The sequence below is a fragment of the Tripterygium wilfordii genome, chromosome 21 (genome assembly GCF_013401445.1).
Source record: "Tripterygium wilfordii isolate XIE 37 chromosome 21, ASM1340144v1, whole genome shotgun sequence".
Lineage (NCBI taxonomy): Eukaryota > Viridiplantae > Streptophyta > Magnoliopsida > Celastrales > Celastraceae > Tripterygium > Tripterygium wilfordii.
The window spans coordinates 8,006,838-8,025,104 of NC_052252.1; the positions used below are offsets into that span (position 1 = coordinate 8,006,838).

At 35.6% G+C, this 18,267-nt stretch overlaps 2 long non-coding RNA genes across 11 annotated transcripts; one reads left to right on the forward strand and one right to left on the reverse strand.

Annotated features, from left to right (window-relative positions):
- Nucleotides 1-605: 605 nt before the first annotated feature.
- On the reverse strand, nucleotides 606-3,475 carry LOC119988237. 6 transcript variants are annotated; one of them, XR_005465576.1, is made up of 4 exons: nucleotides 3,225-3,475; nucleotides 2,202-2,306; nucleotides 1,003-1,942; nucleotides 606-908 (listed from the first exon to the last, which is right to left on the reverse strand). It is a non-coding gene; the product is annotated as an uncharacterized LOC119988237 (long non-coding RNA). The 6 variants fall into 6 exon arrangements; XR_005465574.1 differs by adding an exon at nucleotides 2,462-2,589 and having other exon boundaries at nucleotides 606-1,942; XR_005465575.1 differs by having other exon boundaries at nucleotides 606-1,326.
- Nucleotides 3,476-14,468: 10,993 nt separating this feature from the next.
- LOC119989595 lies at nucleotides 14,469-16,861 on the forward strand. Of its 5 annotated transcripts, none has more exons than XR_005465846.1 (6): nucleotides 14,469-14,486; nucleotides 14,872-15,006; nucleotides 15,105-15,182; nucleotides 15,418-16,320; nucleotides 16,472-16,531; nucleotides 16,616-16,861. It is a non-coding gene; the product is annotated as an uncharacterized LOC119989595 (long non-coding RNA). The 5 variants fall into 5 exon arrangements; XR_005465843.1 differs by lacking the exon at nucleotides 14,469-14,486 and adding an exon at nucleotides 14,669-14,777; XR_005465847.1 differs by lacking the exon at nucleotides 14,469-14,486 and adding an exon at nucleotides 14,669-14,777 and having other exon boundaries at nucleotides 16,276-16,320.
- The last annotated feature ends 1,406 nt before the right edge of the window (nucleotides 16,862-18,267 follow it).

Consider the following 18,267-nt stretch of genomic DNA (forward strand, 5'->3'; position numbering starts at 1 on the left):
AAGACATCCAATGAAAGTGCAGTAATGCCGGTTCTATATGAAAAGACATCTAGTGAAAATCCAGTAATGCCGATGGAACGGGTCTTCCCTGCTTCCTTAAGTTTTTAAGAGTAGGAATCGTAACATAATGATATATGTGGTCACAACCAAGTAAAACCAAAAATGAGAAATATCACTATATTCATAAATAAAAGCATAAAGTCACTAAGAGAAATCAATAATAGATGATATTGGAAAAACTTAAAGAATGTTGATAACATAATTAAATATAAATATACTATGTGAGCAACTCATGCAGAGATCCAAATCCAATTTCATGGCATTGCATGTATCCTAAGCCCCTGTCCCATGTCATTCATAAAATTTTTGTGGAAGCAGGAGCGATACATGGTTATGCCTTGAAATATACAAAAACACTACTTAATACATGAAAATAGAAAATTAAAAATGTGAAACTAAATTAGGACCAAAAGACATAATAGTATATATAACTTGCGCATAACTACACGTTATGTATATTGGAGATGCTTCCACAACTGCATCATCCAATGAATAAGAGGACCAACTATGAAGTAGCATTGCAAACATTTCCGGGAACATTATTGATCAAACAAAGTTCAACTTTGCATTACAAAATTATCATTCAAAGCAATTGACTTTTACACACATGGACAAAAGAAACGTAACAATTGCGATATTAAATATTTATGAGAGAGATAACAGGAACTTATATAATGTCTTAATACAAAAACCATGAACTATATAAAAACATCTAGGATTCATAGTAAACCATTTTTTTTCAAATCTTGGACAGAATAATCCTTCAGGAAATATTATTTCCTTCCAAGCCAAAAATATAAATATTTTAGGTCTACCTCTTTCTCCTTGGCCCTCCCATGCTGCTTGTTCTGTTCAAAATTAGCCCACAATAAAACGAATTAAAAAACTTAGCATGTCATGTTTGAGAATTGATCAACCAAACCACAATACTAACAAACTTACAATGTCATGAGGAGTTTGAACCTCGTCATTAATGGGAAACGCAATGAATGCAAAGGCGAGAAAAATCACCATTCTAGCTTCCAATTACTTAGATAAAAGAAGACTGCAGAGGTCATTAACTAAAAGGGATAGAAGTGTTCAAAGTTCAAACTAATTAATAAGAGAAGCTCATATATAATCCCATGCACATACGTAGAGATTTCAAGCCTAATTAATTAAACACGATACTTAATATATACTGGCAGTCTCACTATATGGTTGATGATGATGATATTCTTTTGTTGCTGTCTCTTCTCTCAATAAACTCATTCGCTATCAACTCTCCTTCAATAGGCAAAAATTGAAGGCCACATTAAATCAAAAAGACTATAATTATTTAAAACAGTTAAGTGCAGTGGTAAAAAGTTAAATAGCAAAAATATAAGATGTTAACACATTAGAAGTGTATTGTAAAAAATAATTAATTGTTAATTTTAAAAATAAAAAATAAAACTATTCTTCCAGCTTTTTAAAAGTAATTTTACAATAGCCACCTCCAAAAATTTATTGTAATTTTACAATCCCAGCAACCAAAGTTAACCGTCATCGGTATGTTCCATCAATAGAGTTTGATCGCCCCGCAAATTTGTATGCACGCAAACGCATTTTTAAAGCTATATGGAAATTAAAAGGAACCTTTTAACAAAAAGAAAACTAATGGGTTTATGTAAGTATCAGAGTGTTTCCGTCATAATTGCTTATAAAATGGACCAAATAGAAAGTTGTATCACCACGAAGAGGTTAAGCATACTTGGTGATTAACCAAAGAACGCATAACACTTAAGTAAAGATCTATCTACGACTTGGGCCATTTGTAATCTGGGACTCGCAGGCCCCTTAACCTCCTCTCTTTGGCTCCTTTTTTCTCCATAGAGGACCATGTTTACACCTTTGACTTCCCCTTGACAACCAACACGTACCAACTCAGAAACATAAACCAATTGTATTAATTGAGAGTCAGTTGCAAAAAATAATATCACCCCCTCTCCAGAGGAACAAAAAACTAAGATGAAAAAAAACACTCTTTGATGGTTTATGAGTTTATCGATGAGAATGTATATAACTATATATATAACAATGCATATTTAACTTGGATAGGCAAAATATTTCGATCTTTTGTGTTTGCATAAAGAAATAGAAACAGGAATCAGCTGCAATACCTGTCATCAATTGCACGATGGACGTTTAGGAATTCAAATGGAAGTTTACACCGAGGGCACGTGAGTTTTTGAATGTAGGTAGCCACTCTCAGGATGCAAATCATGCTGCATATAAGAGGAAACAATATACACCAATAAATTTATTGTTACAATCATGCATAGAACAGGACCAATATCATCAACTTTGAGACATTAAAATCATAGGCATTCCCTCACCAGCGTCAAAGCAAGAAATTAATTGCAGATTCATTCATTCATACCGTCTATGATTTTTCTTTATTTTGGGTTAAACACTGAAACTCATAGGACCCAATATTGTGCTTCTTCAATGGCAGACACCCAGTTGCAACAGCAATATCAGTCCCTCCAAATCTTGATACTTGAAACACTAAACCAATCCACTTTAAGACCCAAACCCCGTTATTGATCAAAGCCAAAAAAAAAAGGGCAAACCGTGATAATGCACAAATAACTATTTGATATAAGAAAATCAGCAATAGGATTGAAGATAGACCCTAAGCAATAGATCTATCTATCTGTTCCTGCCAAAAAAGTAATTAAGTGAAAGAATGTTCTTTGTCGTAGGTGTAGGGAATCAATGAGGAAATTGACAAACTCTCTCAATCAGCCATCCAAACACAAACCCCCAACCAAAGAGCACAAGATCAGGCTTGATTTGAACCACCAGATTGGTATTGCTTTGCTCCACCAGATCGTTCTTGCTTTGAACCACCAGATCGGTCTTGCTCCGGTCTTTGAATTGGGCTTCGTCTATCATTTTGAATGGGTGCAAGGTATCGACGAAGAAATTGAAAGCAAGTAAAAAACAAGTTGTATTCAAGATTAATCGAAGAGAACCCCATAATTCAATCAATCGAAGAGAAAACGGAACCCATAAAATTTCTTGGCGAATAAATAGATAATCATATTAGATAAAAACCCATTTAACATAAAACATCAACAATCACCTCATAATGATTAACAATCAAAGAAAGAAAGAAAAGAAACAAAATCTTCCTATACCTCTCGATTGTTGTGGAACAACCGGTCTAGTCGTCATCTCGAATCTATAGAATAAAATCCCTACAAACAGATATGGAAAAAGGAATCAATCTCTCTCTGTCTTTCTTCCTATCTTCTTTTCTTTCTCTCGTCCCTGTCTCTGAAACTTCCTCTTCTCTTTCGGTTCAGAGAAATCGACTGGGAGAGGGGAAGTGATAGAAAGGTCTCCTTTATGAAGTGGAGGAGGCGACATTCACTCACAACCTTTTACTTTTTTTTGACTTTTGGAGGCAGTACACTAGATTATACTTAATGGTAAAAAAGTGTAATCACTAAAACATCATTTTAAAAAAGTACATTAGTGATCATCTTTTACCAAAATAACCTCAATTTTGATTTTCTCTCTCCACGAATTGTGATACAATAGTGATACTTTTAAATAGAAGATCCAATTTAGTGTTCAATTTATATTTTTGGCTCATAAAATGATGATATAAATGTTAGAATGTAAATTTGATAGCATTACATATCTTTCTGGTTCAATTATGTCATTTTAGTGGATTTTTGATGTTCGTGATACTATAGTGATACATCTCTGCAGCTGTAAATGTTTTTCCAAAACGAGCAAGAGATGTACAAACCAAGAAATGAAAACCAAGAAAGGAAAAGTAATTAGGAAGAAGAAGTATGCATATTGGTTCAATTGTATCATTTTAATAAATTTTTTGTGTTCGTGATACTATAGTGATACATCTCTGCACTTGTAAATGTTTTTTCAAAACGAACAAGAGAGGTAACCAAGAAAAGAAAATCAAGAAAGGAAAAGTAGTTAGGAAGATGAAGTATGCATACTAGTTTCATCATTTTAGTGGTTTTTTGGTGTTGGTGATACTATGGTGATACTATAGTGATACTATAGTGATACATCTCTGCAAAAAATGAACCAGAGTCCAGATCTGCAAAAAAACAAAGCACAACCCAGATTGAACAACGAAGCATAGTCCAGATCTGTCAAAAACAAAGCAGAGCAACTCGACGCAGTCCAGATTGAGCAACTCGACGCAGTCCAGATTGAGCAACGACGAAGAAGGAGATGAAGAGAGGAGAAACTCGGCCAAAAACGGAGAAGAAGACAACGAAGAACCAGATCGAGAACCAGAAGAAGAAGAAGAAGGAGGAGGAGGAGGAGGAGAGAAAGAAGGAGATAACTTTTAGTAGAGAAGAAGGAGAGAAAGAGAGGACACACTAGAGTTGGATAGTTGGAGGGAGAAGAAGAAGAAGAAGAAGAAGAAAGGGGAGGGTATTGTAGGTATAAACTAAAAAATATCTTAAGTCAGATAACCAAATTACCCTTAAATTGCACTTTTTTACAATTTTAAAAATGTCCATGACCTTTTTACAATTAAGTTGTCTAAAGTGTTCTTACTGTCAATTGTCCGTACTTTTTTTTGATCTTGCTTTTACGTTTTTTTTTCCGCCTCTGGTATTGTTTTTGTTGGAAAATTCGTGAGTGGAGAAAAATAGAGATAAGAAAGAGTAGAGTGTCCACGTAGGCATAAATGAAAAGTTTTAGAGATACAGTTGTCAAAAAGAAATCAATAGTTGTTAGAGCATTTGCTTTATATATAAGTATAGTATAGACTTTTATTTTAATAAAACTGGACACCATCAACAACTGTCCAGACACCCTATCAAGCCGTCCGAACATCTCAAGGCATAACTCAAAGCAGAGTTTTCGCCAAAATCTTAACAGACATAAGTGTCCGGACACCTCTCCAATCCGTTCACACACCTGTCGCGATCTAGCAATTTCTGTACTAAATTTTTAAGGGTATTTCAGGCAAATCTTGCTTGTAACCAATAGACGACAACTTTGTAAGGGTAGATAGGTATTTTCATTTGTAAAAAGATGGCAAAAATCCTATTCCAAGGGTTTTGCCAAATTCATTCTCTAACTTTCATATAGCCTCCATTATAATTTCTCTTTCTAACTTTTGCATGATTTCTTGTGATATTGGTTGTAAATATTGATTTTCTTCTATAAAATTAGATATTTATCTTCATTATGATGAATGACTAAGCTCATTTTCTAGTTTATAATCTCGAACGATGGTTGCAAAGTTTCGATTGTTTGAGGTATGTTTAAATAGTCGTAAATTTTATCTCTCTCCTTTAATTTTGTGATAGTTGTGTAATTGAGTGTATGAGAATAACATGTTTTATTGTATTGTTGGATTGTATAGTCTAGAGATTCAATTTAATGTGTTTGATTAGAAAATGTTAATGTCCAATGCACGATTTCCTTAATTGATTGAGTTTCCATTGCATAGCTATTGATTGTGTGTATTGATGATGAGATTTTGTGGAATTTACAGAATATGCAAGAGAGAGTTATGGTTAATTAGTTTTTTAGTATAAAACTAGCGCGCTAGCAAAGCCGAGCCTCAAGGGAGAACATTAATCCATAAGAGTAGTTGTCTAGCCTTTTGCAATCATTGTAGATCAAGAGGTCCGATGGCCTCCATGTAAAGATCAAAAAAATTTCACGCCTAATTTCCTTTGTATATGCATAATTAATAGTATTGCACAATATATTGTGCATGGTTGTATGTGTTTGTAATTATACCGTGAGCATCCACTAAGACGGATTAGAGACTGGTTGTTTTAATTAATTGTTTTTGATCCAATCTTGTTTTAACTTGGTTATAAACGTGTTCAATGCTACCGAGACATTCAACCATTTTTTTTACTTGATTTTATTTGTCATTCGTTGTGTTTTAGTGTAGAGATAGTTGTTTGTATTCGATTCACCTTCAAATTTGCATACCTTTCCTTGTGAATTCGATCTCGATCTCACCAAGTTATTACTTGTCGATACCCTACACTTGGGTAAGTACACACACATATTGATGTCAGTGAAAGTGGCATATTAAAAAATCATAAAAGAAAAAATTATTTATTTTCTCAGAGACACTCGGACCCAGCTGTAGTCAAAGTCATCATCTGATGACTGACCGAAATGTCCGTTCGACTACCTCAACCATAACCCAAGTTTCTTTGGCGACTTCCGCCTTCAAAACGACTGAAATATTCCTTGAATATCACGACTCTTTTGTGTAAAAATATGAACGATTTGGCCACCTGAGTTACGTTGATGTCCACCACCACCACATATCAACTGACCAAACTGAGACACACTATCTCCATCCATTTTCAGCTAAAATGGTGGCCGAAAAAGAATAATATTTTCTTTGACAAAGTAATTTTTATGTGTTTTCAAAAAAATTTAAGGGATAAGTATTATAGCACCCTTGAACTTATTAGAAAAGGGGGTCAATTAGGCCCTTGTGCTTCTTTTTTCGGGTCAAACCTTGCCCCTCGACTTTAAACAATGATTCAAAGAAACCCTCAAACCACTTTTTCATTATAATAGGGGTAAAGTGGCCATTAACTGATGATGTGTAATTTTTAATTTTTTAATGATATTTCACTGTCAGACATGTGGTGTTGATCAATCAAATAATGACACGTTTCATCATTTGATTTATGCAATATTAGAGATAAATTAATTCAATCCTCAATTTCCATTCGAAGACGGCAAAGAAATTTCTCTCTATCTCAACACTTTGAACACACAAATTAACTAACATGATAGAGGATTGATGCTATTGGAGGAGGATTAGGTCTCTCTGAACACTTTTCTGGGTAATAATTGTTGAATATTGTTGTGAGCGAGTCGGAAATTAAATATAGGTGAATTAGCAATTACATAGTCATATATGGTGGGTAGGAGTGTCTCCACCGTGCTCCGCACCACATATGTGTAGTATTGTTGAAACCTAGATGGAATTCTCAATTCGAAAATTGGCCGAAATCCTAGATCGAAACCAAGATAGAAACCCCAAAACAAAAACCCACATCAAATCCCAAATCAAATTTAAAAACCGACACCTAAACTCAAAAACGAAGGCGGAGGAGGAGAGGTTGTTGGGCCAGAGAAATATTGATGATGGTGGTGGTGGGAGGTGGTGGAGATTGAAGAAGAGAGAAAGGGAGGGAGAGAGAAAGCAATAAAGAGGGTTTTTGGTTTTTAATTGAAGTGTTTTTTTTTTAAATCCATGTTACATTTTACACATTTTTTATTTTTGTGCAAAACAAAGCCGTGTCAAATATTACCGTTCCCGCCAATAATTTTTGATGGTGTTGTCACCAAAATGTGGCCAAAGGTGATGATGATTTGCAGGTGTGTCAAGGCTTATAGTTTCCTACACTAATTTGAATGAAATGTACCGAATGTAAATAAGACTTCTATCTAGACAATTGAACGAACTATCTTGGGACCTCAATAGTTCTAGGTTCCCCAACTCCATTGAAGTGCGCTTTGTTGAGATTAGAATGAAGAAAAATAAATAGACACCAAGAACAATTTATACAAGGATGGTTGGCATTGAAACTTGACAAGAAATAAATACAAGAGAATTTGGAATGAACGTAATGTTTGCTTGAAATTGATGAGGATTTGGAAAGTAATTGAAATGCTAAGAATCTTGAAAATGCCTTTGGGCTTGAGTTTTGCCTGTTTGACTGATTGTGTGTGTCCTCCATCGTCTATCTACCATCTTTTATACCTTTTGCTTTGTACGAAATCCTCCGCCATAAACCATGATCCTACTGCAGTTATCCTTGATTTACTCCTTGTTCTGTAAGTTGGAAGTTTCTATCATTTTCTCACAACAATTTTCCTCATTTCTCGCATGTGCTGCCACTTGGACCACCTTGTGGTAACTGCCCTAACTTCCTCCACTTTTCATGGACCACTCTCAGCACTACTCCACCTGGGCAGTTACTCATCAAATGGGTTTCTCTTCTTCAATAATATGGGCTTATGGACCATAACAATTCAAATCATAATAGGTAGCACAATGGGCCTTGCACATGTTCTAAGCCCATTAGGCCCAACATATTTTTGGTGCCAACAATTACCCCCAGCTTGAATTTCAACCGTTCAAAGTTGGATTTCAAGTTGATCTGTCGTGCCTCCTTCTCAAATGTCAGTTACCACCAAATAAAATCCATTTAAAATTCAAACTCTTCACTTACCTCATTTAATTTGATCAGTTGTTGCTTCTAGGGCTTCTCCCACTCCCGCACGCCTTTTCATTCCTACAATAGTTGTGTGGCCTCTGGCCATCTAATATTTTTTTTATTCATAATATGCGGCCGCTAAGGCCAGCTCATGGCTGCAACTAAATAGTCTGCTTTTACATTCTTTATACCATTACAGATGTAGATTCCCAAAAGCTTGAAAAATATGGCTTTAAATATTTGTCATTAATAAATCTCTTATGTGGCTGACCATCTAGGTCTACCAACCAGTATGCATTGCCTTTGAGAATTCTTTAGACCTTGAAGGGTCTTTCCCAATTTGGAGACCATTTGCCCCAACTCTCTATCCTTGATTCTTGGTGGTAGGATCACCTTCCACACCATTTGGCCTTCATGGAACACTTTCTTCTTCACTTTTTTGTTGTAGGCCTTTGCTATCTTCTTCTTTTGGACTATCATCCTGTTCAGAGCCTCCATCCTACTTTCATCCAACTGTTCCATCTCCATGTTCATGGCTTCTGAATACTCTTCAGCAGATAGACCATGTTGTTTCATGATCCTCAAAGATGGAACTACCAACTCCATAGGTAATACTGCATCATGCCCTTAAGTGAGGGCAAAAGGACTAGTTGCAGTATTTGTTCTCTTGGATATGCGGTAAGCCCATAATGTCTCTGGTAGTATCTTGTGACATGCTCTGGGATTATCCTCAATAGTTTTCTGCAAGATAGAAATGATCACCTTATTTGAAGCCTCTGCCTATCCATTGGCCTGAGCATAGTATGGAGTAGATGTGAGCAATTTGACTCCATAGTCTTCCAGAAATGCTTTGACCTCCCCTCCAGTGAACATTAACATGGGCTCAATTGATCGTTTTTTAAAATTATAGGGGTTCTACGATACTTCTATCGTTTTTAATTAATTGTAGATATAAGTATAAAGTTTAAAAAAAAAAAAAAGTATCAAGAAAATCAGGGCCTGGCACGGCCCAACCCTTTTGGGTCGTGCTATGCTCAGCCCAATACCTATTCACGAGCTGGGACAGGGTCCCCAGTCCAATTGACAGTAACTGTTAGTTTTTTTTGAAATGTCCAAAATGCCCTTTTAACAATTAACAACTAGTTTAGGGATAAACTGGTCAAGCAAACTAAATAAAATCTAAATAAAAAATTCTGAAAAATAATAAAATACCAAAATACCCTTAATAACAAGTATAAACATCTAGTTTTTGAGACTATTTTGGTCCGCATGATCTCTATAAATACTCAATTAGACCATTTCTTACAAGAGAAATTTTATTTACACCACAAAATCTACTAAGTTTACACCATTTTATATATTTTTTATATTTACATTTAGATCCCTGCTTAAAATGACAAATATACCCTTTATTGAAAATAATTATTAAATATGTAATTAATATTGAATCAAAAAGTTATAGCTTTACACACCAATCTCACTGACATATTTTACTTCTACCTGGAGAAAAAGTATAATTAAGACCTAGATGATCATTTAAAAGAAACGTTGTTCAATAAGGAACATCAAACAAACTATAACCAATGACCAATTACCTCAATCGAATGGGATTCAGCAAGGCCATCCAGTCTAAGACCCGCTGTGGATTCATCAAGAAATTGATGATGTCATCAATGACATCATCACCATCCTCATTGCATATCTGATATGCACCAACCCTCTTATCCCATAATTAGTCAGCCACCTCATCTCTGACAATCCACCAGCCTACATCTCCCAGTCGTCTCTAGATCCACAATCACGCGATCGATTGATGAAGTCATATGTCGCTATATAGCTCACCTGGAACCCATATGATTCATTAACATGTGACATATTCACCAATGAGAACAAAAAATGCACAATATACAGGTACATAAGAACCCAGAAAGTGTACCCATGTTGCATATCTATAGGGCTCGGCATCTGGCCGGGCTAGCCCTACCTGACTTTTTTGGGCCCGAGCCCGGGCCCTGGCCCAGTTTAGATCTTTTGGCCTCGGGCCGGGCTCGGGGTGGACCAAACTGAGAATATGAGGTCAGGCCCGGGCCCATAAAGATCGGACCGCCACTATTCATCCTTTGAAAATTATAAAATTAAAAATTAAATTGTTCATCATAGGATTCGAACTTGAGTAATGCACTAACCAACAAGTCAAAACTACTTTCATGTTATATTTGCCAACTAATTAAATTATTATCTTTACATACCAACTATTATATTTTTAACACAATTAAATAATTTTAGTTTTACTTAATGAGTATTGATTTTAAATTTTATATTATACACATCTATAGTTTTAAATAGTTTAATTTTATACTTATTTTATAAAATCTTAAGGTCTTAAGATTTTATCAACATTTACGAGTAGATGGTCATATTATGGCTTTAGGGTTAGTGCTTAGGTTTAGGGTTTTAGGATTTAAGATCTTTAGGGTTTAGGGCCTTTAGGGTTTTGGGTCTTTAGGGTTTTGGGGTTTAGAGTTTAGGGCCTTTAGGGTTTTTGAGATTAAATCCGCACGGGTCGGGTCGAGGACAAATTGTCATCCGTGCTTACAATTGATTAATGTCATAATTGTACTTTAATTTTTACACAATTGAACAATATTTTATAGAGGGTGAAATATATACGTATTATGTGTATATATATATACACATATATTACAATAATATACATATATCCACATATATATTATATATTATATATAATATATATATGTATGTATCCATATGCAGACAGTGCATGCACTGTCTGCATGTGTGTGTATATATATATATGTAAATATATAGTCCCGCTCTTATACGGTATCAATTTACAGGATTAATTTGCGGTATCAAATAAGAACCGTTGGATCAATCCCACGGTTAACATAAGTCACGCGTTTACTCGCGTTAACTTCTCTCTTTCGATCTCTGTCTCTCGTGTTAACTTCTCTCTCATCAACGCGATTTCCCAGCTGCAGCGCCTCCTCTCAATCGATCACCTCCGACGGCCATAGCCTCCTCTCAATCAACCACCCCCAATCGAAGACACCCGCCATAAAGACCACCTCCGATCGACCACCTCCAGGTCACATATGCAAGTCAGTCGCGCGAGAAGGTCGCATATGTGGTCTGAGAGATTTGTTCACAATTTTGTTCAATATATTGTTCAATTAGCACCCAGAGCTGTATAGATTCAAGAGCTATATAGATTCAAGAGATTTGGCTGCATTATCAGTGATGGCTCTTCATTCGTCTTCTTTTGTTGTTTAACTTCAGTTGATGTCACAAATTATTTTTGTAAACGATGTTGGTTGATTCCTTCCCAAATAGTGATTGAAAACAGAGATAAGGTTTAGTGATCTCAAAATGGTGATGTAGTGAAGATTCCCGCTGCTTGTTTGGGTGGCTTCTGGCGACAAGATCTGTGGGTGGGTGATGATGCGGTGCACTTGTAGGTGAAGTAGGGAGTTGGAGTTAACTAAACGAGATTTGGGACTTTCAGTCTCTATCTTGAGATTTGAAATCTCATCCAACGATTGAAAACACAAACTGTAAGATGATACCGCAAAATAATACCGCATGTAATAATACCGCTGTAAATATATACATATTATATACATATAAAAATAAATAATGTCGGGCTTGGGTCGGGCTCGGGCTCGGGCTTGGGTCGAGCCCGAGGTGTCGGGCTTCGGGCCAGGCCGGCCCCAAAAATGGAGCCCAGGCCTGCCCAAGTGGTCGGACCGGGCTGCCCAGGCTAGCCCAATGGGTCGGGTCGGACTACCCAGGCCCGGTCTTCTTTCGGGCTTTGGCCCGCTAGCCCGGGCTAGGCTCGGGCCGAGCCTAGGCTTGGGGGCCAAATGGTGAGCCCTACATATCGGTAAGAGGGTGTGGGTTTGAATTGGGGTTTAGAGAGATAATGTGTGTGTAAACTTAACAATAAAAATTCTAATATTTTACAAATCAAGGGTATAATCGTCTTTTCACTACAATTTTATGTGTAAACTTATAATTTTTTTGTATAAACTTATCATGTTCAAAAAGTGATGTAAACATAATAAATTAGTGGTGTGTAAATAAAATTTTCCTTTTTACAATTCATTATTATAGCGCTAGCAACAATGATCTGTTCCGGTGTCCATTACACGATGTGATGACGTACAAAAATTTCTCTGGTTCTGATGATGTCACCGGTAAAAAAAATGTTATGTTATGGTATATTGGGTCGTGCTATACTATGTCAAGCCGTGCTATACTATGTGTCACACTTGGGGTCACGAAGCAGACCGACGATGGAGGATGAACAACGTTTAAAGTCGTCACCAATTGATTTAAGAGACTGTGTTAATCATAAATAATATAATAAGAGATTGTGTTAAAATAATATAATTGTCACATCATTATGTACATGTATGAAAAATGGGATGGATATGTATCATTTTCGCCTAAAAAACATGTAGTGAAATATTGTGATTGAGAATAATTTATGTAACCGTGATGCATCTCTTACGTCAGGTGATAGACAACGAAGTCCAAGTAATCAAAAATTGCATAGGATTCTAGCAATCCATAAGAGACGTCGTTAGCACTTGACAATCGAATATGTCGACGCATGTCCAATTCTCCTTGAGTCCTTATTAAGCCAGGGTTTCAAACGCTGGTCCCATGCGGGATAGGGGCTGGAATTATTCCAGGAATTTCATCAAATCTACACCATCCAATGCAATAATGCATTGATTTGACAACACTACACCCACATCATTCAATGGTGTAGATCTGATGGAATTGCTGGAATAATTCCAGCCAATCTTTTTCCGTCCCATGCCCATGATCGAAGATTGTGGAGGACACCCACAAAAAGTCCTTCGAAAATTACCCAAAACTCCTCAATCAATAGGATTTTCCTAACTCTTTCTTTCCTTCCCAAAAAAACAACATGACAAGTGAGTCGTTGGTTGAACGATAATCACATTGCATTTAACGTGACAAGTGAGTTGTTGGTTGAATAATAATCATATTGTATGTAAGGGTTCACTCACCTATTAGATCATGGGTTCGAATCCTATCCCCTTTCCAAGCTCCTGTTTCAAAAAAAAAGTGAAATTATTTTTTTTTTCCGCAAGGACTAGCATATTAAATCTAGTTGTTCTAAAAATGTTTCGCAGATAAATAACTCAATTTTTTTTGTCTTTGACCAATTGACCCAGTCGCTTAGTCACTACAAACGCCCCTGAAAATGTAATGAATGGATCTTATAATGTTTAGGGTTGGATGAGTAGGATTTCTCAACGCCTTTGACATGTAAGGAAGAAGGGGAACAAATACACATTGAGTCGATGTAATAATCAAATGCCTAGAATTGACAAATTCATTATTGAAATTTGTGGGAGTTTGTTGATAATTGGCACGTCAAATCTAATATGCTGGCGTGTGTGTGTGATCATTGATTTTAATTTAATATTTTTTGTTTGTGTTTTAAAAAACAAAACAAATTCGCTTTGTTTGTAGGCCATGCGTTGCCGCCGACCATGCCTGCCCAACCGTTTTTATTTCATTTGATTTATTTTTATAAAATTATAGGATTCCTCATACATGGCAAATTCGTGTAATTCAATATACACTCCAAATTACTGAGGAGTATGATAAATGCCTGAGCACAAATTGTTGGGGTTAATATAACTTTTGGTCATGAAAAAATATTAAAATTTTTCTTTTGGTCATTAAAAGGTCAAATATTTCAAGTGAGTAACTCAAAATTTTAAACCGTTTCATATTGATCATTCGGGTAGATTTTGAGAGATTTCGATAAGTCAACATGCTAATGTATCGCATTGACCGTAAAAGCCAACTACTTTTTGTTTGTGTGGCTTGAAGTTGTCAAAGAAAAAAGTAAATATTTCTTAAATATCAATCAATACTATATATAATAAGGGAAGCCTCGAATGGTAAAGGAGGCTTCTCATGAAGCCACGTCATCAAAGTCACAGCCTATTGCTCCCTGACACGTGTCAAAGTTGAATTGAAATACCTTCCCTGTTCTGAATTACATCAATTGAGAAGATGACGCTTCCTTCTCCGTCCACAGACATTCCACCCTCGATTTCAACTCGACGCCTCTGCTTCTCTAGGCCATTCATGCGTGTGACTTAATGCTTCTCCTCTTTTAAGTAATCGGTTGAGTTTTCAATCAATACTATATATAATAAGGGAAGCCTCGAATGGTAAAGGAGGCTTCTCATGAAGCCACGTCATCAAAGTCACAGCCTATTGCTCCCTGACACGTGTCAAAGTTGAATTGAAATACCTTCCCTGTTCTGAATTACATCAATTGAGAAGATGACGCTTCCTTCTCCGTCCACAGACATTCCACCCTCGATTTCAACTCGACGCCTCTGCTTCTCTAGGCCATTCATGCGTGTGACTTAATGCTTCTCCTCTTTTAAGTAATCGGTTGAGTTTTCAAAGGTTTCATATGCTTCAATTTATTTTCTCTTATCCTTTTCGTGATATTCTCTCTATTTATCCTCTCCCATTTTGCTTTCTTTCCGATTATCATCAGATCCGCTGGAAGGATTTTCTGAGTGGTCCGATGAAGAAAGGCATCTTGAACGGCTACTTGGAACGAAAAGGCTTTGCGGAGTTAGAATCTCAGAGGAGTGTGTAGCATAGTGTATCGTCTTATAATCTTTTCTGTGTAAATTTACCCCTCCGTTCTCTCTCTTTGGCTCTTTTCTATGTAAATTAGTTTTCTCTGTTTTCAATCGAAACCCTAATTTTTTGTTTTGTTAATAGGGAGTGTTTCTACAATGCAGGGCTGACAAGCTTCAGACAAAAAAAGGCATCCGGGAAACAAAAAAAAGCCATGTCGGGGTAAGCTTTGGCCGTTACTTTCTAGAATTTTTCATTTACTTTTTCTGCTGTTATTTGATTATTCTCATGAAGGGATACAAGGTATGCTTCATATGTGCTCAATTTCACTGCTTCAACATCTCCCTCTGGCACCTTCGATCTATTTTCCTACAATTGTTAGATTTCTGATTTTGATTGCTTTTATTTAAATTTTGAGTTTGTACTTCTGCATTTATTTTTTTCATGGGATTCACAGATTCATGGTTTCAAGTGGGTCACTTCTTCACCTCCGGTATCAACTGTGCTTATGTTCTTGGATATTCTGAAACCATCATGGTTTCTCTGGGTTGGATATTTGGTGTTGTCGGCTAAATTTTAGATACTGCCATATCATTATATGCAAATCAGCACTTCAGGTGGATCAATATAATTTATAAATAATTTCCTTGCATCATAATTTAAAAATTATATAATTGGTTATTCCTCATTATTTGCTTGAATTATTTGTTAGAAGGTCATGGTTTGGTAATTCACACCGGCATTGTCTCACTAGATTAGGCTTTGTAATTGTTTATTGTTCTCCCCAAAAATTACATCTTAGTGTTCTCCCCTCTCGCGAGGAAATTATAAATAAAGCTAGATACTACATGAATGGAGCAGCAACATGACCCAGAAAAAGGAACACCAACTAATAAGGTATCTCTTATTTCATGTTACAAATAAGCTACACACAGCGAAATAACATTTCGTGCTTTCTGTCTTTTGTACTGCTCAGCGACTTTAGTTTAATTTCAGCGCTTTTAATCTTTATCAGATGGTTGGCCCCCACTGCCTATATCTTATTTGTTTCTGCTCTTCCTATTATTGTTTTTGGAGGGCAACTGTACTAGAGGATACATTTACTTTCATTTTGTTATATGTGACAGAATAGATAATGCTAGGGATGTTTAATTCCTCTCTTTTGTCTTTCTAATTAGTACATGGGGGAGGGGTAATGAGCATGTGCATGAACATGCAAATTTTATACTGACTTTTCTTTTATATATTTCGTTATGCTGTGTGCATTTTTGTCCTCTTTTTTGGGCTCTCCTGATTCTATTGTTGTTTCTTCAAGTTCATTTATGGACAGGACTGTCTTCGCTCTCTATGCTTTTGTCAGGTACATTCTTTCTCTTTTTCATTATCATATAAATAGTCCTTTTTAAAAATTGCAGTCCTTTAATTTGTTCTAAAAACGGTAAGTTATGGCAGAGTTTTTAGGTTATTTATTTGAAGAACATACGTCATATCTTCTGTATTCATCCTGACAGACAACAACTAAACCTGTCACACTTGCCTATGGCATATCCAAACCTAAGCATGCGACACAGGTTAGATTTATGTCTGTGTTAGCTTCGTTTTTAAGTTTGCCATGGTTCTGACTCCATATTTTACTCATTGTGATCTTGCTGCAGATAGCTAGACGGTGGAAATGTTTTTTTGGTTCTTTCCCCTCCCATGTAATTTGCCGTTTTTATGATACTTATAGTGTCCAATGGTTCATTCCACTTTTAAATATCTCTGTGAAGTCACATGTATTACAATTGCAAATGGTCTGTGGTGTCATATGGTATGTGTACATTGGTGCAGGTTTTATATTCCTCTTTTGAATGAAAATAATAATAATTCAAGAGCCCAAGTATGAATGAGTATGATGCGTATTTTGCTGTGCTTGAGCTAATTTGGAGTCCCCAATGCATACAAGTTCCATTTGACTACTGAGCTTATCGAGATGAGGCGTTGGTCATTGGATATATATATTTGTAAACAAGAATACAAGATAGTTTCGGATAGTTCGCAACATGAGCTTTAAGCCTTCAACAAAATATATTACTGGACGACTGTTTTCATAAATAAAAACGTGTTTATGAAATTGACTCATTCTGAAAAAAAACTATATTGACATGATTGCAACTGGACGACTGTTTTCATAAATGAAACATGTTTATCAAATAGACTCATTTTGTAGAAAAAGAACTATATTGACATAAGTCCATTAAAGTTCTAATTTCCCTACTAAATGATTACACAAAAAAAAAAAGAATTTATGTACAGAGTCAATTCATCATTATAATATTATAAAAAAAAAGGTACTCTGAAAATATATACATGCAAATACTCCTTTTCTATATATTAGAAAATCTGTGGAATCTGTAAGAAATATTAATAAAACATAAATACTATGCAATATATAATAATCATATACATTGTAAATTTTGCTTAAAAAATAATATTATAAAACATATTTCGTAATATATGCAGATAAGAAATTGACCGCGCTTTGCGCGGGTACGCTACTAGTATATATAATGACACTTCATTATCTTCTTCTCCATCTAAAAAAAATTCTAAAAAATCAAAACCTAAATCAATGCACCTTAATCTTCACCCCACCGGGATATCCATCGTCTCTAATGAATTTCACAGCGACGACGGTTGATTCCTCTCACAAACACTAAATTGAGATTTATTGAGGGTGTTTCTTTTATTTTTTGAGAAATTTTGGGGTCCCATCTATTTATTTTTTTTTTTCAGAAAATGAAGTGACACTTTTATTTATTTAATTTTTGTAGCTGTCATGACAAGAAAGTAAAAAAAAAATAAAAATTAAATAGTCAAAGTGACACATCAACTTGTTAATTGACCGAAATTCTTGAATTCTGTCTAATGACAGTTATGGAACGATTTAAAATTTTAGGTTATTCACTTGAAATATTTGATCTTTCAGCGACCAAAATGAAATATTAATCATCTTTCATTAGGAAAAATTCTATTAATCCGAAATTGTTGGTCCTTGGTATACTATTAAATGGTATACATTTTTTTAAAAATGTAATAAATGCCCAACCACAAGTATTTTGGACCAAGAAAATTATTTTATACTATTATTGTCACTCCCTAATCGCGTGTGGGGCCTCACTGATGGAAGATCCAAGAAGTGGGGGGGCCCACACTCTAATCCCACCCCGTACAATCACATCTATCCCATGCAAAACCTCGCTTTCTAGCGACCGTCATTTTCATTTCCACGATAAACTTATCCACGTGTCAGAATATTATTGCTCTG